This window comes from Cucumis sativus, chromosome 3 (assembly GCF_000004075.3).
Source record: "Cucumis sativus cultivar 9930 chromosome 3, Cucumber_9930_V3, whole genome shotgun sequence".
NCBI classification, from domain to species: domain Eukaryota; kingdom Viridiplantae; phylum Streptophyta; class Magnoliopsida; order Cucurbitales; family Cucurbitaceae; genus Cucumis; species Cucumis sativus.
Window position 1 is genome coordinate 24,570,260 of NC_026657.2, and position 17,795 is coordinate 24,588,054.

Here is a 17,795-nt window from a genome sequence, read left to right on the forward strand (position 1 = left end):
CAACACATTGAAGATTGAAGCAGAGGCTAAAGCTTTAGCATTGTATGCATCTTCTTGGAGAGGCAAAAGCGATGTTACACTGTCGTTTTCATCTTGGAGAGGTGAAGACAGAGTTGCTCGATCATCGTCCTCTCAAAGTTGCACGATCGTCGTCCTCTCAAAGTTGCACGATCGTCGTCGTCTCAAAGTTGCACGATCGTTATCCTCTCGAAGAGCTGAAGTTGCAGCATAGATGAAGCCTTCAAACTTGAATATAAGGAATCCTCAATGAAACCTTTATGTTTGAATATGAGGGATCATTAATTACGCCTTTGAGCTTGAATTTCTTCAATTTATTGCATCTCATAGTTACTTGAGATGAACATCTTGAATTTAGGGATTTGCCTCGAATTTGTTATGATTCCTTATAGAAATGAACATCCTTTGAAGGAAAGAATTAAGTCATGACGTAGTTCAAGGTTTTTTTTTTTTTCTTTTTTTTTTATAATGGTGGACTAAACTTAAAGTTTCCTTTAAGTTGCCTACGTACCCTTTATAATGTAGGGATCAAGTCATAAACGTAGTTCAACTTTTTTTTTTATTTTTTTATTTTGAATTGTTTTTGCTAGACTCGACTTAAGGTTTTTCTTAAGCTACCTACGTACCCTTTATAATATAGGAATCAAGTCATAACGTACTTCAACATTTTTTTTTTTTTTTGCCATTCACCTTTTAAGCTCTTGTGGGCTAGGAGCACCATGCAGTTTAGGCTCTTGCGATAAGGAGCTTCGCATATTTAGCTACTCGTACTTCCATCAAGGATTTGTTCACCTTCTTTGTTTGTAGAATTTGTGAATATAATAACTCTTGGCTTCACTGTCAATGAACCTTCTGTATTTATGTCAACAGACAACCTCCTCTTCATGCGTGATGGGACACGACTGTCAATCTTCTCGTTATTGTTTTCTTCATGAAGTGATTTTACCTTCAAAGTTTTCATCTCTTTTTTATGTTGATCGTTTGTCATCTTTAGTCGATAAAAAACAGATGTTGAAGGTTGATATTTCTTCGATGTGGAGATACTCAAGTCTTTTGAAAGCTGAAGTTCGAGTGGAAGTAAACTTTGGACATTGATTTTCTTCTTCTTTCGTGGCCATACTCAATCTTTGAAATACTGAAGATCGAGTAGTTGAAGGCTTGATACGATCAAAGACAGAAGTCATTTGCTTAATTTCTTTTGAATTGTCGGTTTCTTCAAAAGATGCATAATTGTTGTCGACTTCTTCTATGCTGACAACATGACATGTAGCGACTTCTAATACTTCCTTTGGATGATTATCATGGAAACTTCTTGGGAGGAATTCTGTTAAAGTTATCGACGTCGAGGTCGGAAGAAGTCCTCGTCTTTTCCTTTGATAGGCTTAGGCTTCCACATCTTCTTGTTTCTTTTCTCCTTTTTATGAGAGAATTCCTTTTCCATGCTTCTGATGGACGTGCGACTTCATTTTATTGGGGACACAACTACATTAAAAGGAAAATAAATTCCACATTTGTTCAAAGAAAAAGATAAATCCATATTTTGCACACTTATTAACAACTAAGATAACATTAAAAAAAGAACAATAGTGAAACTAAAGATAACCAATAAATAAAACTGCCACACAATAGTTCAATAAAAAAACTAACACGGTCACACATTAATAAAACTAAAAGTTTGAGAAAAATGAATATAAACATCTAGAAGAAAAAGTCACACAATTATTTGATAATCAAATAGTTCAATTAGATAACAGCCAAAACTAAAAGAAAAGTCAAGTTACCCTCCTCCAAAATCAAAATAAATGATGAAAAAGAAAAAGGGCAAGAATAATATATACAGAAATCACATGTGCAAATTTCCAAAATATTAAAGAAAAATAATAGAAAAACCTGACATGGAAAGCTGTTTGAATCTTGTATCAGCAAAAGTTTCCTGCACTCCAACCAACCAAGCACCCCTAAAAAACTAAACATCAAGACATGGAGGGTAATATCTAGCTGGAACAAGAAAAACGAATTATCTCCCTTACTCTTAAGACTAACTTATTGTGATGAACTAAAGACGGAAAATTGAAACACTTTCACCTGATCAATTGCAGATACATTTTTGGAGTAGTGGAAAGTGGAAATGAGAATGGCCCAAGCATAGACATGGTTGACAGTGACACTAAATTGATGCAGAAGCATCCTTGCCCTCTTTGTCACACATACTCCCCCAGAACTTCCATTCTTCTTACTTCGTTATGGTTATACATTCCCCAATAGACTAACATACTGATGAATGCCACCAACAGAACCCAGAGCAAACTTAGGAAGCCAAGCCCTCTTGGCTTGAATGAATTAATGTGGACCCTTTTCTACTTCCAATTTTTTCATTAAACCTTGCAGCCACTTGAGTGTAAATTTCACATGTAAGTTTTGAACATCTTGACCAAATTAAATAATCAATTTATTCTTATGCAGAAAATCTTTACATGAACTGTGACTCTAAAGAAATAATCAATTCATATTTCTATTTTTTTATCTTGACACAGTTATATGTTAGAATTTCAAGATTTATTTTATGAAGTATTAATTGTAATAGAAATTGTTTCTATTATTTCTTATTGACAAAAGAACTTGAAGGACAAAAGTTGAGAAAAAATTAAACAGAAACAATCAGTTGCAAAATTACCTTTGGTCTTCAATAAAAGGAACGAAAGAAAAAATTGTTTACTAGCAACAAATTTATTTTAAAAGTTTTATGAAATACAGGTTTTCAGTAGTTAACATTCATTTATTACAAAAAAAGAAATTAATTTTTTATTAATAATTACAATACAAATATAAGAGTGTAATAGTAACATGAAGGAAATTTTGAAAGTGACAGAACATACTAGAGATGAAATGAAATTTTATAGATTTAGTTTTTAAAAAATATCCAAAGATGGATCTTATTTAATTTTTTATATACATTTATATAAATATCTTCATTAGAAGGACATGAAAAGTAATAGGGTAGACTTGCCTGTTGACGAGGGACGAACTTTCTTTGGTTGCGGGAGGAGAAGCCTCTTTCTTCACTAGAAAAATGGTTGAATGATTGGGGAGCAGCTTATTACTTGTCATGTTTCTCCTTCACTAGCCCTTGCTAAGCCTAACTAACCAAACACCCCTAAAAAAAAAACCAAACACCGCTTGAAAAAAAAAACCAAACACCCCTTAAAAAAAAACAACCATACACACCTAAAAACACAACTAAACTCCCTTTAAGAACTTAAAGATCAGGACAAGGACAAGGAGGGTAATATCTAGCTGAAACAAGAAAAATGAATTATCTCCCTTAATCTTAAGACTGACTAACTGAGATGAACCAAAGACAGAAAATTCAAACACTTTTACCTGATCAATTGCAGATACATTTTTGGAATAGTGGAAAGTGGAAATGAGAATGGCCAAAGCATAAACATGGTTGACACTGATACTAAATTGATGCAGAAGCATCCTTGCCCTCTTTGTCACATATACTCCCCAAAAACTTCCATTCTTCTTACTATGTTCATAACTATAGATTCCCCTGTAGATTACCATACTGATGACACTTAGGAAGCCAAGCCCTCTTGGCTTGAATGAATTAATGTGGACCCTTTTTTACTAAGGGCGAGAATAATATATACAGAAATCACACATGCAAAATTAAAAAATATTAAAGAAAAAAAATAGAAAAACATTACAGGGCAACTGTTTGAATCGTGTACCAGTGAAAGTTTCGTGCATTCAAACCAACCAAGCACCTCTAAAAAACTAAAAATCAAGACATGGTCTTCAATAAAAGGAACAAAACAAAAAATTGTTTACAACAAATTTATTTTAAAAGTTTTATCAAATACACTTTTTCTCGTAGTTGACATTCATTTGTTAATAGAAAAAATTTTATAATATTTATTACTAATTACAATACAAATATAAGACTATAATGGTAACATGAAGGAAATTTTAAAAGTCAACACATTTTAGAGATGAAATGAAATGTTATAGATTTAATTTTTAAAAAATATGCAAAGATGGATGTTATTTAATTTTTATATATATTTATATAACTATCTTAATTAAAAGGACATGAAAAGTAATGGGTAGAACCTGTTAACGAGGGTTGGTGTTGCCGAAGAAGAAGCATCTTTCTTTACTAGAAAAATGGTTCAATGATTGAGTAGAAGACAATCAAATGCTCCTCTTTCACTAGTCCTTAGTCTTAAGCCTAACTAAACAAACCCCCCAAAAAAAACAACTGAACTCCCCTTAGAAGACAACTAAACTCCCCTTAAAAACTTAAATATTGAAATAAGAAAAATGAGTTATCTCCCTTACTATTAAGCCTAACTAACTGAGACGTATCAAAGACAGAAATCGAAACACATTTACCTGAGCAATTATCAATTGCTGATACATTTTTCGAGTAGTGGAAAGTAGAAATGACAATGACCAAAGAATGGACATGGTTTAACACTATCACTAAATTGATGCGGAAGCATCTTTGTCCTTTGGGGTCACACACATTGCCCAGAACTTCCTTTATTGTAACTCTTGTTAACACCATCCCATTCCCTTATAGATTAACAATACTAATGAATGCCACCAACAAAACCCAGAGCAATAATAACCTAGGAATCCAAACCCCTTGGCTTGAATGGATGTGCATTCTTTTTCACTTTCATTTTGCCCATTATACCTTACAGCCACTGAGTGGTGGCTCTGTTGCAAGTTCATACTACTCAACCAAAGAATTAAGCCAGTCTCTACCTTTTCTCTCTCCCTTCTTCAACCATTATCTCCTTCCTTAATAACCTCATACAAAAGTTGCACATAGAGATGCACAAATATAAGATCACTTTTTCTGAACAAAACAACCATCAATCATTCAAAAGAACCCTAGTTCAAGGATCATGTGTGTTTAAATGCAAGCCAAAAAAACTAAAACGTACTAATCCTCAAAATGACCCAGAACACTCTCCAAAATCAAAAAAGAACAACACAATCAGTGAACGCAAACCTGAACTGTTCGTGGAATTTTCGAGGAAATAACTTCTACTTACATCGACGATTCAAAGTACTCCCTACAACTTAAACCAAGTGCGAATCAGGATCTAAATTAGCTTTCAAAAACCGTAGAAAAAGGAAATGATAATTAATAAGAGTGTAATAGTAACATGGGGGAATTTTAAAAAGTAACCTAACCCAAAATTTTAGAGATGAAAGGAGTATTTATAGATTTTATTTTTAAAAAATTACCAAAGATGGATCTTATTTATTTTGATATATATTTATATAGATTTCTTAAGCAAAAGGACATGAAGAGTAATAGTGTAGACGTACCTGTTAACGAGGGACGAATTTGGCTTCTGTAGGAGCAGCCTCTTTCCTTCCTAGAAAAATGGTCAGATGCTTGAGGAAAAGCTTATTACTTGTTGGACAATCAAATGCTTCCCTTTCACAAGCCCTTACTCTTAAGCCTAACTAGCCACACCCCCCCCCCCCCCAAAAAAAAAAACAACCATACACCCCTATAAAAAACTATGAATCATGACATCATGGTAATTTCGATCTGAGACAAGAAAAATGAATTATCTCCCTTACTCTCAAGCCTAACTAACAGAGACGTATCAAAAATGAAATCAAAATACATTTACCTAGTCAATTGTTGATACATTTTTCGAGTAGTGAAAAGTAGAAATAAGAATGGCCAAAGCATAGACAACACTAACTTTGATGCAAAAGCATCTTTGTCCTTCTGGTCACAGATACTGCCCAGAACTTCCTTTCTTCTAACTTTCTTCACACCATCCATTCCCTTATATCAACAATAGCAACGAATGCCACCAACAGAACCCAGAGCAATAGTAACTTAGGAATCTAAGACCTCATGGCTTGAATGGATGTGCACTCTTTTTTACTTTCATTTTGCACAGCCACTGAGTGGTGGCTTTGCTGCATCTTCATACTCATCCCAACAATTAAGTCATTTCTACGTTTTCTCTCTTCATTCTTCCTCATTTATCTCCATCCTTAATAACCCCATTTTAAAGTTGCACATAGAGATACACAAATATAAGATCACTTCTTCTGAAAACAAAACCAACAATTATTCAAGAACCCCAGTTCAACAACCATGTCTGTGTTTAAATGCAAGCCGAAAAACTAAAAAATGAAAATCCTAAAAATTACTCATGACACTCTTCAAAATAAAAAAAGAACAACAGAATCACAAAATGCAAGAGCGATTAAGGTACTCCGGGTCTATCAATGCTAAAAAACTCTTCCATTTCTTCCAAGAGCAAATAAGGATTTAAATTAACTTTAAAAGACCATAGGAAAAGGACATCATAATAACAACACAAATATAAGAGTGTAATAGTAACATGGAGGGAATTTTAAAAAGTAACAAAATGCAAAATTTTAGAGATGAAATGAGTATTCATAGATTTGTTTTTTAAAAAATTACCAAAGGTGGATCTTATTTATTTTTATATATCCCTTACTTTTAAGCCTAACTAACTGAAGACGTATCAAAAGACAAAAATCGAAACACATTTACTCTGAACAATCGTTGATACATTTCGCGAGGAGTAGAAAGTAGAAAATAGAATAACCAAAGCATGGACATGGTTTAACACTGACAGTAAATTGATGCAGAAGCATCTTTGTCCTCTGGTCACACATACTGCCCAGAAATTCCTTTCTTCTAACTCTCTTAGCACCATCTCATTCTCCTTGTAGATGGGATGGTGTTAAGAGAGTTAGAAGAAAGGAATTGGTGGCTCTGGTGCATCTTCATACTCAACCCAACAATTAAGTCAGTCTCTACCTTTTCTCAGTCCCTTCTTCCACTTTTATCTCCTTCCTTAATAACCTCATATTAAAGTTGCACATAGAGATACACAAATATAAGATCACTTCTTCTAAAAACAAAACAAACAATCATTCAAAAGAACCCCAGTTAAACAACCATGTGTGTGTTTAAATGCAAGCCAAAAGAACTAAACAATAATAATCCTCAAAATGACCCACATCATAAAAAAAAAAAAACAACACAATCAGTGAATGCAAACCTAAACAGTTCGTGGAATTTCCTGAGGAAATAACCTCTGCTTTCATCGGCGATTCAGGTACTCCCTACAACTTAACCCAACAATTAAGTCAGTCTTTACCTTGATTCTTCTCCCTTCTTCCACCTTTATCTCCTTCCTTAATAACCTAATATTAAAGTTGCACATAGAGATACACAAATATAAGATCACTTCTGAAAACAAAACCAACACTTATTCAAGAACCTCAGTTTTAACAAACAAGTGTGTGTGTTTCAATGCAAGGGAAACAACTAAAAAGTAAAAATCCTAAAAATTACACACGACACTCTTGAAAATAAAAAAAAGAACAGAATCACAGAATGCAAACCTGAAAAGTTCGTGGAATTTCCAAGGAAATAACCTCTGTTTTCTTTGACGATTAAGGTACTACAGATCTATCAAGGCTAAAAAACTCTTCCATTCCTTCAACTTAAACCAAGAGCGAATAAGTATTCAAACTTAAAAACTACAGAAAAAGGACATGATAATTATAATACAAATATAAGAGTTGTAATAGTAACATGAAGGAAATTTTAAAATTAACAAAACACAAAATTTTATAGATGAAATGAGTATTTATAGATTTGATTGTTCAAAAATTACCAAAGATGGATCTTATTTATTTTGATATATGTTTATATAAATATCTTAAGTAAAAGGACATGAAAGTAAAAATGAGAATGGCCAAAGCATGGACATGGTTTAACACTGACACTAAATTGACGCAGAAGAATCTTTGTCCTTTGGTCACACAATACTCCCTAGAACTTCCTTTCTTATAACTTTGAATGGATGCACATTCTTTTTTACTTTCTATTTTTCCCATTAAACCTTACAACCACTGACTGGTGGCTCTGCAGCATCTTCATACTCAACCCAACAATTAAGTATGTCTCTAACTATTCTCTCTCCCTTCTTCCTTCTTTATCTCCTTCCTTAATAACCTCATATTAAAGTTGCACATAGAGATACACAAATATAAAATCACTTATTATGAAAACAAAACCAACAATCATTCAATAACACCAGTTCAACAACCATGTGTGTGTTTAAACGCAAGCCAAACAAACTAAAAAATAATAAAAATGACCTAGGACACACTCCAAAATAAAAAAGGAACAACACAATCACTGAATACAAACCTGAACAGTTCGTGAAATTTCCGAGGAAATAAGCTTTGCTTTCATTGGCGATTCAAGTACTCGAGATCTATCAAGGCTAAAAAACTCTTCCATTCCACTTATATACTTAATGCGAATATGGATCTAAATTAACTTTAAAAATCCATAGAAAAATGACATGATAATTACAATATAAATATAGGAGAGTAAAAATAACATGGAGGGAATTTTAAAAAGTAACAAATCACAGAATTTTGGTGATGAAATGAGTAAATATAGTGGAAAGTGGAAATCAGAATGACCAAAGCAAGGACATGGTTTAACACTTGACACTAAATTGATGCAGAAGCATCTTTGTCCTCCGGTCACACACACGGCCCAAAACTTCCTTTCTTCTAACTTTGTTAACACCATCAATTCCCTTGTCGATTAACAATACAAACCAGTGCCACCAACAGAACCCAGAGAAATAGTAATTTAGGAATCCAAGCTCTCTTAGCTTGAGTGGATGTGCACTCTTTTTTACTTTCAATTTGCCCATTAGACCTTACAGCCCCTAGGTGGTGGCTCTACTGCATCTTCACCTTCACACCCATCCCAACAATTAAGTCATTTCTACTTTTTCTCCGTCCCTTCTTCCTCCTTTATCTCCTTCCTTAATAACCTCATATTAAAGTTGCTCATAGAGAAACAAAAATATAAGATCACTTCTTATGAAAATAAAACCAACAATCATTCAATAACCCCTGTTCAACAACCATATAGTATGAAAAGGCAGAGAGAGAGACTGAACCGAAAGGGATGGCTTATGGCCAATTCGCTCCTAACGAACCCTTAAAAAGAAGATTCATTCTCCGAAGCTTGTCTATTTCCCAACGCGCGTGATTAAATGCAAGCCAAAAAAAAATAATAATAATCCTCAAAATTACCCAGGACACTCTCCAAAATCAAAAAAGAACAACAGAATCACAGAATCCAAACCTGAACAATTCGTGGAATTTCTGAGGAAATAATCTGTGTTTCATCGGCGATTCAGGTACTCAAGAGATCTATCAAGGCTAAAAAACTCTTCCATTCAACTTATACCTAGAGCGAATAAGGATCTAAATTAACTTTAAAAAACCATAGAAAAAGGGCACGATAATTACAATATAAATATAAGAGTGTATTAGTAACATCGAGAGAATTTTAAAAAGTACAAATCACATAATTTTAGAGATGAAATGAGTATTTATAGATTTAATTTTTTTAAAAAATACCAAAGATGGATCTTATTTATTTTGATATATATTGACCTAAATATCTTAATTAAAAGGACATGAAAAGCAATGGGGGACTTTGGTTGCCAAAGGAGAAGCTTATTACTTGTAGGACAATCAAATGTTTCTCTTTCACTAGCCCTTACTTCTTAAGCCTAACTAACCAAAACAACCCTAAAAAGGTAACCAAACTCCCCTAATGCAAATAACATCGCACAACGCATGACCAAAGAAAGAAAAAGAAGAAACTCAAAATTTCAAAAAAAACATAATACAAAATGCAAAACAAGCTAACGATAATAAATCTAAATTAAAGATGTATCATCCCCCAACAATGGACCCAAAAAAGAAAAAGAAGAAACTCAAAATTTTGAAACAGTTCAATAAGAAATAATCGACCAGAAAGGGTTCTTTATGGACTGGAAGAAATAGTAACACAATTATTTTTAACAATCCAATAGTGCAAATAAAACTAAAAGAATGTCGAATAAAAGAGGGAAGGAACTTCTACTTACATCGACGATTCAAAGTACTCCCTACAACTTAAACCAAGTGCGAATCAGGATCTAAATTAGCTTTCAAAAACCGTAGAAAAAGGAAATGATAATTAATAAGAGTGTAATAGTAACATGGGGGAATTTTAAAAAGTAACCTAACCCAAAATTTTAGAGATGAAAGGAGTATTTATAGATTTTATTTTTAAAAAATTACCAAAGATGGATCTTATTTATTTTGATATATATTTATATAAATTTCTTAAGCAAAAGGACATGAAGAGTAATAGTGTAGACGTACCTGTTAACGAGGGACGAATTTGGCTTCTGTAGGAGCAGCCTCTTTCTTTCCTAGAAAAATGGTCAGATGCTTGAGGAAAAGCTTATTACTTGTTGGACAATCAAATGCTTCCCTTTCACAAGCCCTTACTCTTAAGCCTAACTAGCCACACCCCCCCCCCCCCCCCCCCCAAAAAAACAACCATACACCCCTAAAAAAAACTATGAATCATGACATCATGGTAATTTCGATCTGAGACAAGAAAAATGAATTATCTCCCTTACTCTCAAGCCTAACTAACAGAGACGTATCAAAAATGAAATCAAAATGCATTTACCTAGTCAATTGTTGATACATTTTTCGAGTAGTGAAAAGTAGAAATAAGAATGGCCAAAGCATGGACAACACTAACTTTGATGCAAAAGCATCTTTGTCCTTCTGGTCACAGATACTGCCCAGAACATCCTTTCTTCTAACTTTCTTCACACCATCCATTCCCTTATATCAACAATAGCAACGAATGCCACCAACAGAACCCAGAGCAATAGTAACTTAGGAATCTAAGACCTCATGGCTTGAATGGATGTGCACTCTTTTTTTACTTTCATTTTGCACAGCCACTGAGTGGTGGCTTTGCTGCATCTTCATACTCATCCCAACAATTAAGTCATTTCTACGTTTTCTCTCTTCATTCTTCCTCATTTATCTCCATCCTTAATAACCCCATTTTAAAGTTGCACATAGAGATACACAAATATAAGATCACTTCTTCTGAAAACAAAACCAACAATTATTCAAGAACCCCAGTTCAACAACCATGTCTGTGTTTTAAATGCAAGCCGAAAAACTAAAAAATGAAAATCCCAAAAATTACTCATGACACTCTTCAAAATAAAAAAGAACAACAGAATCACAAAATGCAAGAGCGATTAAGGTACTCCGGGTCTATCAATGCTAAAAAACTCTTCCATTTCTTCCAAGAGCAAATAAGGATTTAAATTAACTTTAAAAGACCATAGGAAAAGGACATCATAATAACAACACAAATATAAGAGTGTAATAGTAACATGGAGGGAATTTTAAAAAGTAACAAAATGCAAAATTTTAGAGATGAAATGAGTATTCATAGATTTGATTTTTAAAAAATTACCAAAGGTGGATCTTATTTATTTTTATATATCCACTTTTAAGCCTAACTAACTGAGACGTATCAAAGACAAAAATCGAAACACATTTACCTGAACAATCGTTGATACATTTCGCGAGAAGTAGAAAATAGAATAACCAAAGCATGGACATGGTTTAACACTGACAGTAAATTGATGCAGAAGCATCTTTGTCCTCTGGTCACACATACTGCCCAGAAATTCCTTTCTTCTAACTCTCTTAGCACCATCTCATTCCCTTGTAGATGGGATGGTGTTAAGAGAGTTAGAAGAAAGGAATTGGTGGCTCTGGTGCATCTTCATACTCAACCAACAATTAAGTCAGTCTCTACCTTTTCTCAGTCCTTCTTCCACTTTTATCTCCTTCCTTAATAACCTCATATTAAAGTTGCACATAGAGATACACAAATATAAGATCTTATTTATTTTTATATATCCCTTACTTTTAAGCCTAACTAACTGAGACGTATCAAAGACAAAAATCGAAACACATTTACCTGAACAATCGTTGATACATTTCGCGAGGAGTAGAAAGTAGAAAATAGAATAACCAAAGCATGGACATGGTTTAACACTGACAGTAAATTGATGCAGAAGCATCTTTGTCCTCTGGTCACACATACTGCCCAGAAATTCCTTTCTTCTAACTCTCTTAGCACCATCTCATTCCCTTGTAGATGGGATGGTGTTAAGAGAGTTAGAAGAAAGGAATTGGTGGCTCTGGTGCATCTTCATACTCAACCCAACAATTAAGTCAGTCTCTACCTTTTCTCAGTCCCTTCTTCCACTTTTATCTCCTTCCTTAATAACCTCATATTAAAGTTGCACATAGAGATACACAAATATAAGATCACTTCTTCTAAAAACAAAACAAACAATCATTCAAAAGAACCCCAGTTAAACAACCATGTGTGTGTTTAAATGCAAGCCAAAAGAACTAAACAATAATAATCCTCAAAATGACCCACATCATAAAAAAAAAAACAACACAATCAGTGAATGCAAACCTAAACAGTTCGTGGAATTTCCTGAGGAAATAACCTCTGCTTTCATCGGCGATTCAGGTACTCCCTACAACTTAACCCAACAATTAAGTCAGTCTTTACCTTGATTCTCTCCCTTCTTCCACCTTTATCTCCTTCCTTAATAACCTAATATTAAAGTTGCACATAGAGATACACAAATATAAGATCACTTCTGAAAACAAAACCAACACTTATTCAAGAACCTCAGTTTAACAACCAAGTGTGTGTGTTTCAATGCAAGGGAAACAACTAAAAAGTAAAAATCCTAAAAATTACACACGACACTCTTGAAAATAAAAAAAGAACAGAATCACAGAATGCAAACCTGAAAAGTTCGTGGAATTTCCAAGGAAATAACCTCTGTTTTCTTTGACGATTAAGGTACTACAGATCTATCAAGGCTAAAAAACTCTTCCATTCCTTCAACTTAAACCAAGAGCGAATAAGTATTCAAACTTAAAAACTACAGAAAAAGGACATGATAATTATAATACAAATATAAGAGTGTAATAGTAACATGAAGGAAATTTTAAAATTAACAAAACACAAAATTTTATAGATGAAATGAGTATTTATAGATTTGATTGTTCAAAAATTACCAAAGATGGATCTTATTTATTTTGATATATGTTTATATAAATATCTTAAGTAAAAGGACATGAAAGTAAAAATGAGAATGGCCAAAGCATGGACATGGTTTAACACTGACACTAAATTGACGCAGAAGAATCTTTGTCCTTTGGTCACACAATACTCCCTAGAACTTCCTTTCTTATAACTTTGAATGGATGCACATTCTTTTTTACTTTCTATTTTCCCATTAAACCTTACAACCACTGACTGGTGGCTCTGCAGCATCTTCATACTCAACCCAACAATTAAGTATGTCTCTAACTATTCTCTCTCCCTTCTTCCTTCTTTATCTCCTTCCTTAATAACCTCATATTAAAGTTGCACATAGAGATACACAAATATAAAATCACTTATTATGAAAACAAAACCAACAATCATTCAATAACACCAGTTCAACAACCATGTGTGTGTTTAAACGCAAGCCAAACAAACTAAAAAATAATAAAAATGACCTAGGACACACTCCAAAATAAAAAGGAACAACACAATCACTGAATACAAACCTGAACAGTTCGTGAAATTTCCGAGGAAATAAGCTTTGCTTTCATTGGCGATTCAAGTACTCGAGATCTATCAAGGCTAAAAAACTCTTCCATTCCACTTATACTTAATGCGAATATGGATCTAAATTAACTTTAAAAATCCATAGAAAAATGACATGATAATTACAATACAAATATAGGAGAGTAAAAATAACATGGAGGGAATTTTAAAAAGTAACAAATCACAGAATTTTAGTGATGAAATGAGTAAATATAGTGGAAAGTGGAAATCAGAATGACCAAAGCAAGGACATGGTTTAACACTTGACACTAAATTGATGCAGAAGCATCTTTGTCCTCCCGTCACACACACGCCCCAAAACTTCCTTTCTTCTAACTTTGTTAACACCATCAATTCCCTTGTCGTATTAACAATACAAACCAGTGCCACCAACAGAACCCAGAGAAATAGTTAAATTTAGGAATCCAAGCTCTCTTAGCTTGAGTGGATGTGCACTCTTTTTTACTTTCAATTTGCCCATTAGACCTTACAGCCCCTAGGTGGTGGCTCTACTGCATCTTCACCTTCACACCCATCCCAACAATTAAGTCATTTCTACTTTTTCTCCGTCCCTTCTTCCTCCTTTATCTCCTTCCTTAATAACCTCATATTAAAGTTGCTCATAGAGAAACAAAAATATAAGATCACTTCTTATGAAAATAAAACCAACAATCATTCAATAACCCCTGTTCAACAACCATATAGTATGAAAAAGGCAAGAGAGAGACTGAACCGAAAGGGATGGCTTATGGCCAATTCGCTCCTAACGAACCCTTAAAAAGAAGATTCTGAATTTAAAAAACCATAATCCGTAATACAAAATACAAACAAGTTCAAAAATAATAAATCTTAATGTCTTATAAAAAGTTATCGCATTTGAAAAAGAAGAAACTCAAAAATCAGAACAATTCATATATGATACCAAATGCAAGCAGGCTAAAAAATAGTAAACCGAAATTAAAAATATCTCTATCTTATAAAGAGAATATCACACAACAACCTAAGCACTCCTTCTGTGCTTGGTTGGCCATCAGGGATAAGTTGGGTACTAGAGATAGGTTAAGTCGGTGGGATAGGTCGATTCCTTTATCGTGTATGCTGTGTGGAGGGAACTATGAATCTCGTGATCATTTGTTTTTTTCTTGTCCTTTTGGGTGGGAGATTTGGTCGAGAATCCTTTTTGTTATGTCTTCTTCTCATAGAATAGGTTATTGGGGGGTTGAGTTATCTTGGATTTGCAATCAGGGTATTGGGAAGATTGTGAGGAAAAAATTGTCGCGCCTTCTCTGGTGTGCTACAATCTATTTCATTTGGCAGGAGCGAAATCATCGTCTTCATGGTGGTGCTGTTCGGGAGCCTATGGTTATTTTCCAGCTCATTCGGTCGTGTATTAAAGCGCGTGCTGCTTCTTGGAACGATGGAGTTCATGGTCTTATTTAATGTGCTTTTCGTTTGCTTGTCCCCTGGCTGTGGGGTTTCTCTTCTCTTTTTTGTCTTTGTTGTCTTTATCTTTTCTTCTTGTCCTTTTAAGGTTTGGTACACTAGTTGGTTTCTTTTGGTTTTGGTTCTTGTCCCCGTGATGTGGGGTTGTTTTGGGTACTTTTGGGTTGTTTTGTCTAACTACTTGTTCTGTGAGTGTTGTTCGCTCTTGTGCCTTGACCTCAGGCTGTGAGGTCCACCTTGTTGTTGTATAATATTATCATTACCTTTTAAAAAAAAAGAATATCACACAACAAATGACATAAAAAACAAAAGCAGAAATTCAAAATTTCAGAACAATCCATGCAAGCAACCTAAAAAATTAACCTAAATTAAAAATGTCTCATAAAAAGGCATCAAAAATCAAAAGAAAGCATAAACTCAAAATTTTCATAACAATCCATAATGCAAGCTAGCTAAAAGTTATTAAACCTAAATTAAAAATGTCTCATAGACAGACATCACAGCAAAGGACCAAAAAACAAAATAAAGCATCATCTCAAAATTTCATAACAATCCATAATGCAAGCAAGCTAAAAGATAATAAATCTAAATTAAAATCGTCGCCACAACAAAAGATCAAAGAGGAAAAACAACCTCAAATTTTTTTGATAATTTTGAAAAAACAACCTAAACATCTAGAAGAAAAAGTCACACAATTATTTGATAATCAAATAGTTCAATTAGATAACAGTCAAAACTAAAAGAAAAGTCAAGTTACCAAGAGACCCTACTCCAAAATCAAAATAAATGATGAAAAAGGAAAGGGGCAAGAATAATATATACAGAAATCACACATGCAAATTTCCAAAATATTAAAGAAAAATAATAGAAAAACCTGACACGGAAAGCTGTTGGATTCTTGTACCAGCAAAAGTTTCCTGCATTCAAACCAACCAAGCACCCCTAAAAAACTAAACATCAAGACATGGAGGGTAATATCTAGCTGGAACAAGAAAAACGAATTATCTCCCTTACTCTTAAGACTAACTTACTGAGATGAACCAAAGACGGAAAATTGAAACACTTTCACCTGATCAATTGCAGATACATTTTTGGAGAAGTGGAAAGAGGAAATGAGAATGGCCCAAGCATAGACATGGTTCACAGTGATACTAAATTGATACAGAAGCATCCTTGCCCTCTTGTCACACATACTCCCCCAGAACTTCCATTCTTCTTACTTCGTTATGGTTATACATTCCCCAGTAGATTAACATACTGATGAATGCCACCAACAGAACCCAGAGAAAACTTAGGAAGCCAAGCCCTCTTGGCTTGAATGAATTAATGTGGACCCTTTTCTACTTCCAATTGTTTCATTAAACCTTGCAGCCACTTGAGTGTAAATTTCACATGTAAGTTTTGAACCTCTTGACCAAATTAAATAATCAATTTATTGTTATGCAGAAAATCTTACATGAACTGTGAACTCTAAAGAAATAATCAATTCATATTTCTATTTTTTTATGTTGACAGTTATATGTTAGAATTTCAAGATTTATTTTATGAAGTATTAATTGTAATAGAAATTGCTGCTACTATTTCTTCTTTAAAAAAAGAACTTGAAGGACAAAAATTGAGAAAAAAATAAACAGCAACAATCAGTTTCATTATTACTTTTGGTCTTCAATAAAAGGAAAGAAACAAAAAATTGTTTACTAGCAACAAATTTATTTTAAAAGTTTTATCAAATACACTTTTAATAGTAGTTGACATTCAATTATTAATAGAAAAAAATTTAAAATTTTTATTACTAATTACAATACAAATATAAGACTATAATAGTAACATGAAGGAATTTTTAAAAGTGAGTAGTGACAAAACATTTTAGAGATGAAATGAAATTTTATAGATTTAACTTTTAAAAAATATGCAAAGATGGATATTATTTAATTTTTATATACATTTATAGAAATATCTTAATTAAAAGGACATGAAAAGTAATAGGGTAGGACGAGGGAGGGACTTTGGTTGTAGGAGGAGAAGCCACTTTCTTCACTAGAAAAATGGTTGAATGATTGAGGAGAAGCTTATTAATTGCTTGTTATGCTTCTCCTTCACTAGCCCTTGCTAAACCTAAGTAACCAAACACCCCCAAAATAACCAACCAAACACCCCTAAAAAAACAACCAGACCTCCCTACAAAAACTTTAAAATCAGGACATGGAGGGTAATATCTAGCTGAAACAAGAAAAATGAATTATCTCCCTTACTCTAAAGACTAACTAACTGAGATGAAACTAAGACAGAAAAATGAAACACTTTAACATGATCAATTGCATATACATTTTTGGAGTAGTGGAAAGTGGAAATGAGAATAGCCAAAGCGTAGAGATGGTTGACACTGAAACCAAATTGATGCAGAAGCATCCTTGCCCTCTTTGTCACATATACTCCCCAAAAACTTCCATTCTTCTTACTATGTTTATAACTATAGATTCCCCTGTAGATTAACATACTGATGAATGCCACCAACAGACCCCAGAGCAGACTTAGGAAGCCAAGCCCTCTTGGCTTGAATGAATTAATGTGAACCCTTTTCTACTTCCAATTTTCTAATTATACCTTACAGCCACTGGAGTGTAAATTTAACATGTAAATTTTGAACCTCTTGACCAAATTAAATAATCAATTTATTTTTATGCAGAAAATCTTACATGAACTGTGAACT

The 17,795-nt window shown here is 33.5% G+C and overlaps 1 long non-coding RNA gene across 1 annotated transcript; it reads right to left on the reverse strand.

The window, feature by feature from the left end:
• Positions 1-473: 473 nt before the first annotated feature.
• On the reverse strand, positions 474-5,505 carry LOC116402486. The gene is made up of 2 exons (XR_004214879.1): positions 5,371-5,505; positions 474-5,111 (listed from the first exon to the last, which is right to left on the reverse strand). It is a non-coding gene; the product is annotated as an uncharacterized LOC116402486 (long non-coding RNA).
• Positions 5,506-17,795: the final 12,290 nt, after the last annotated feature.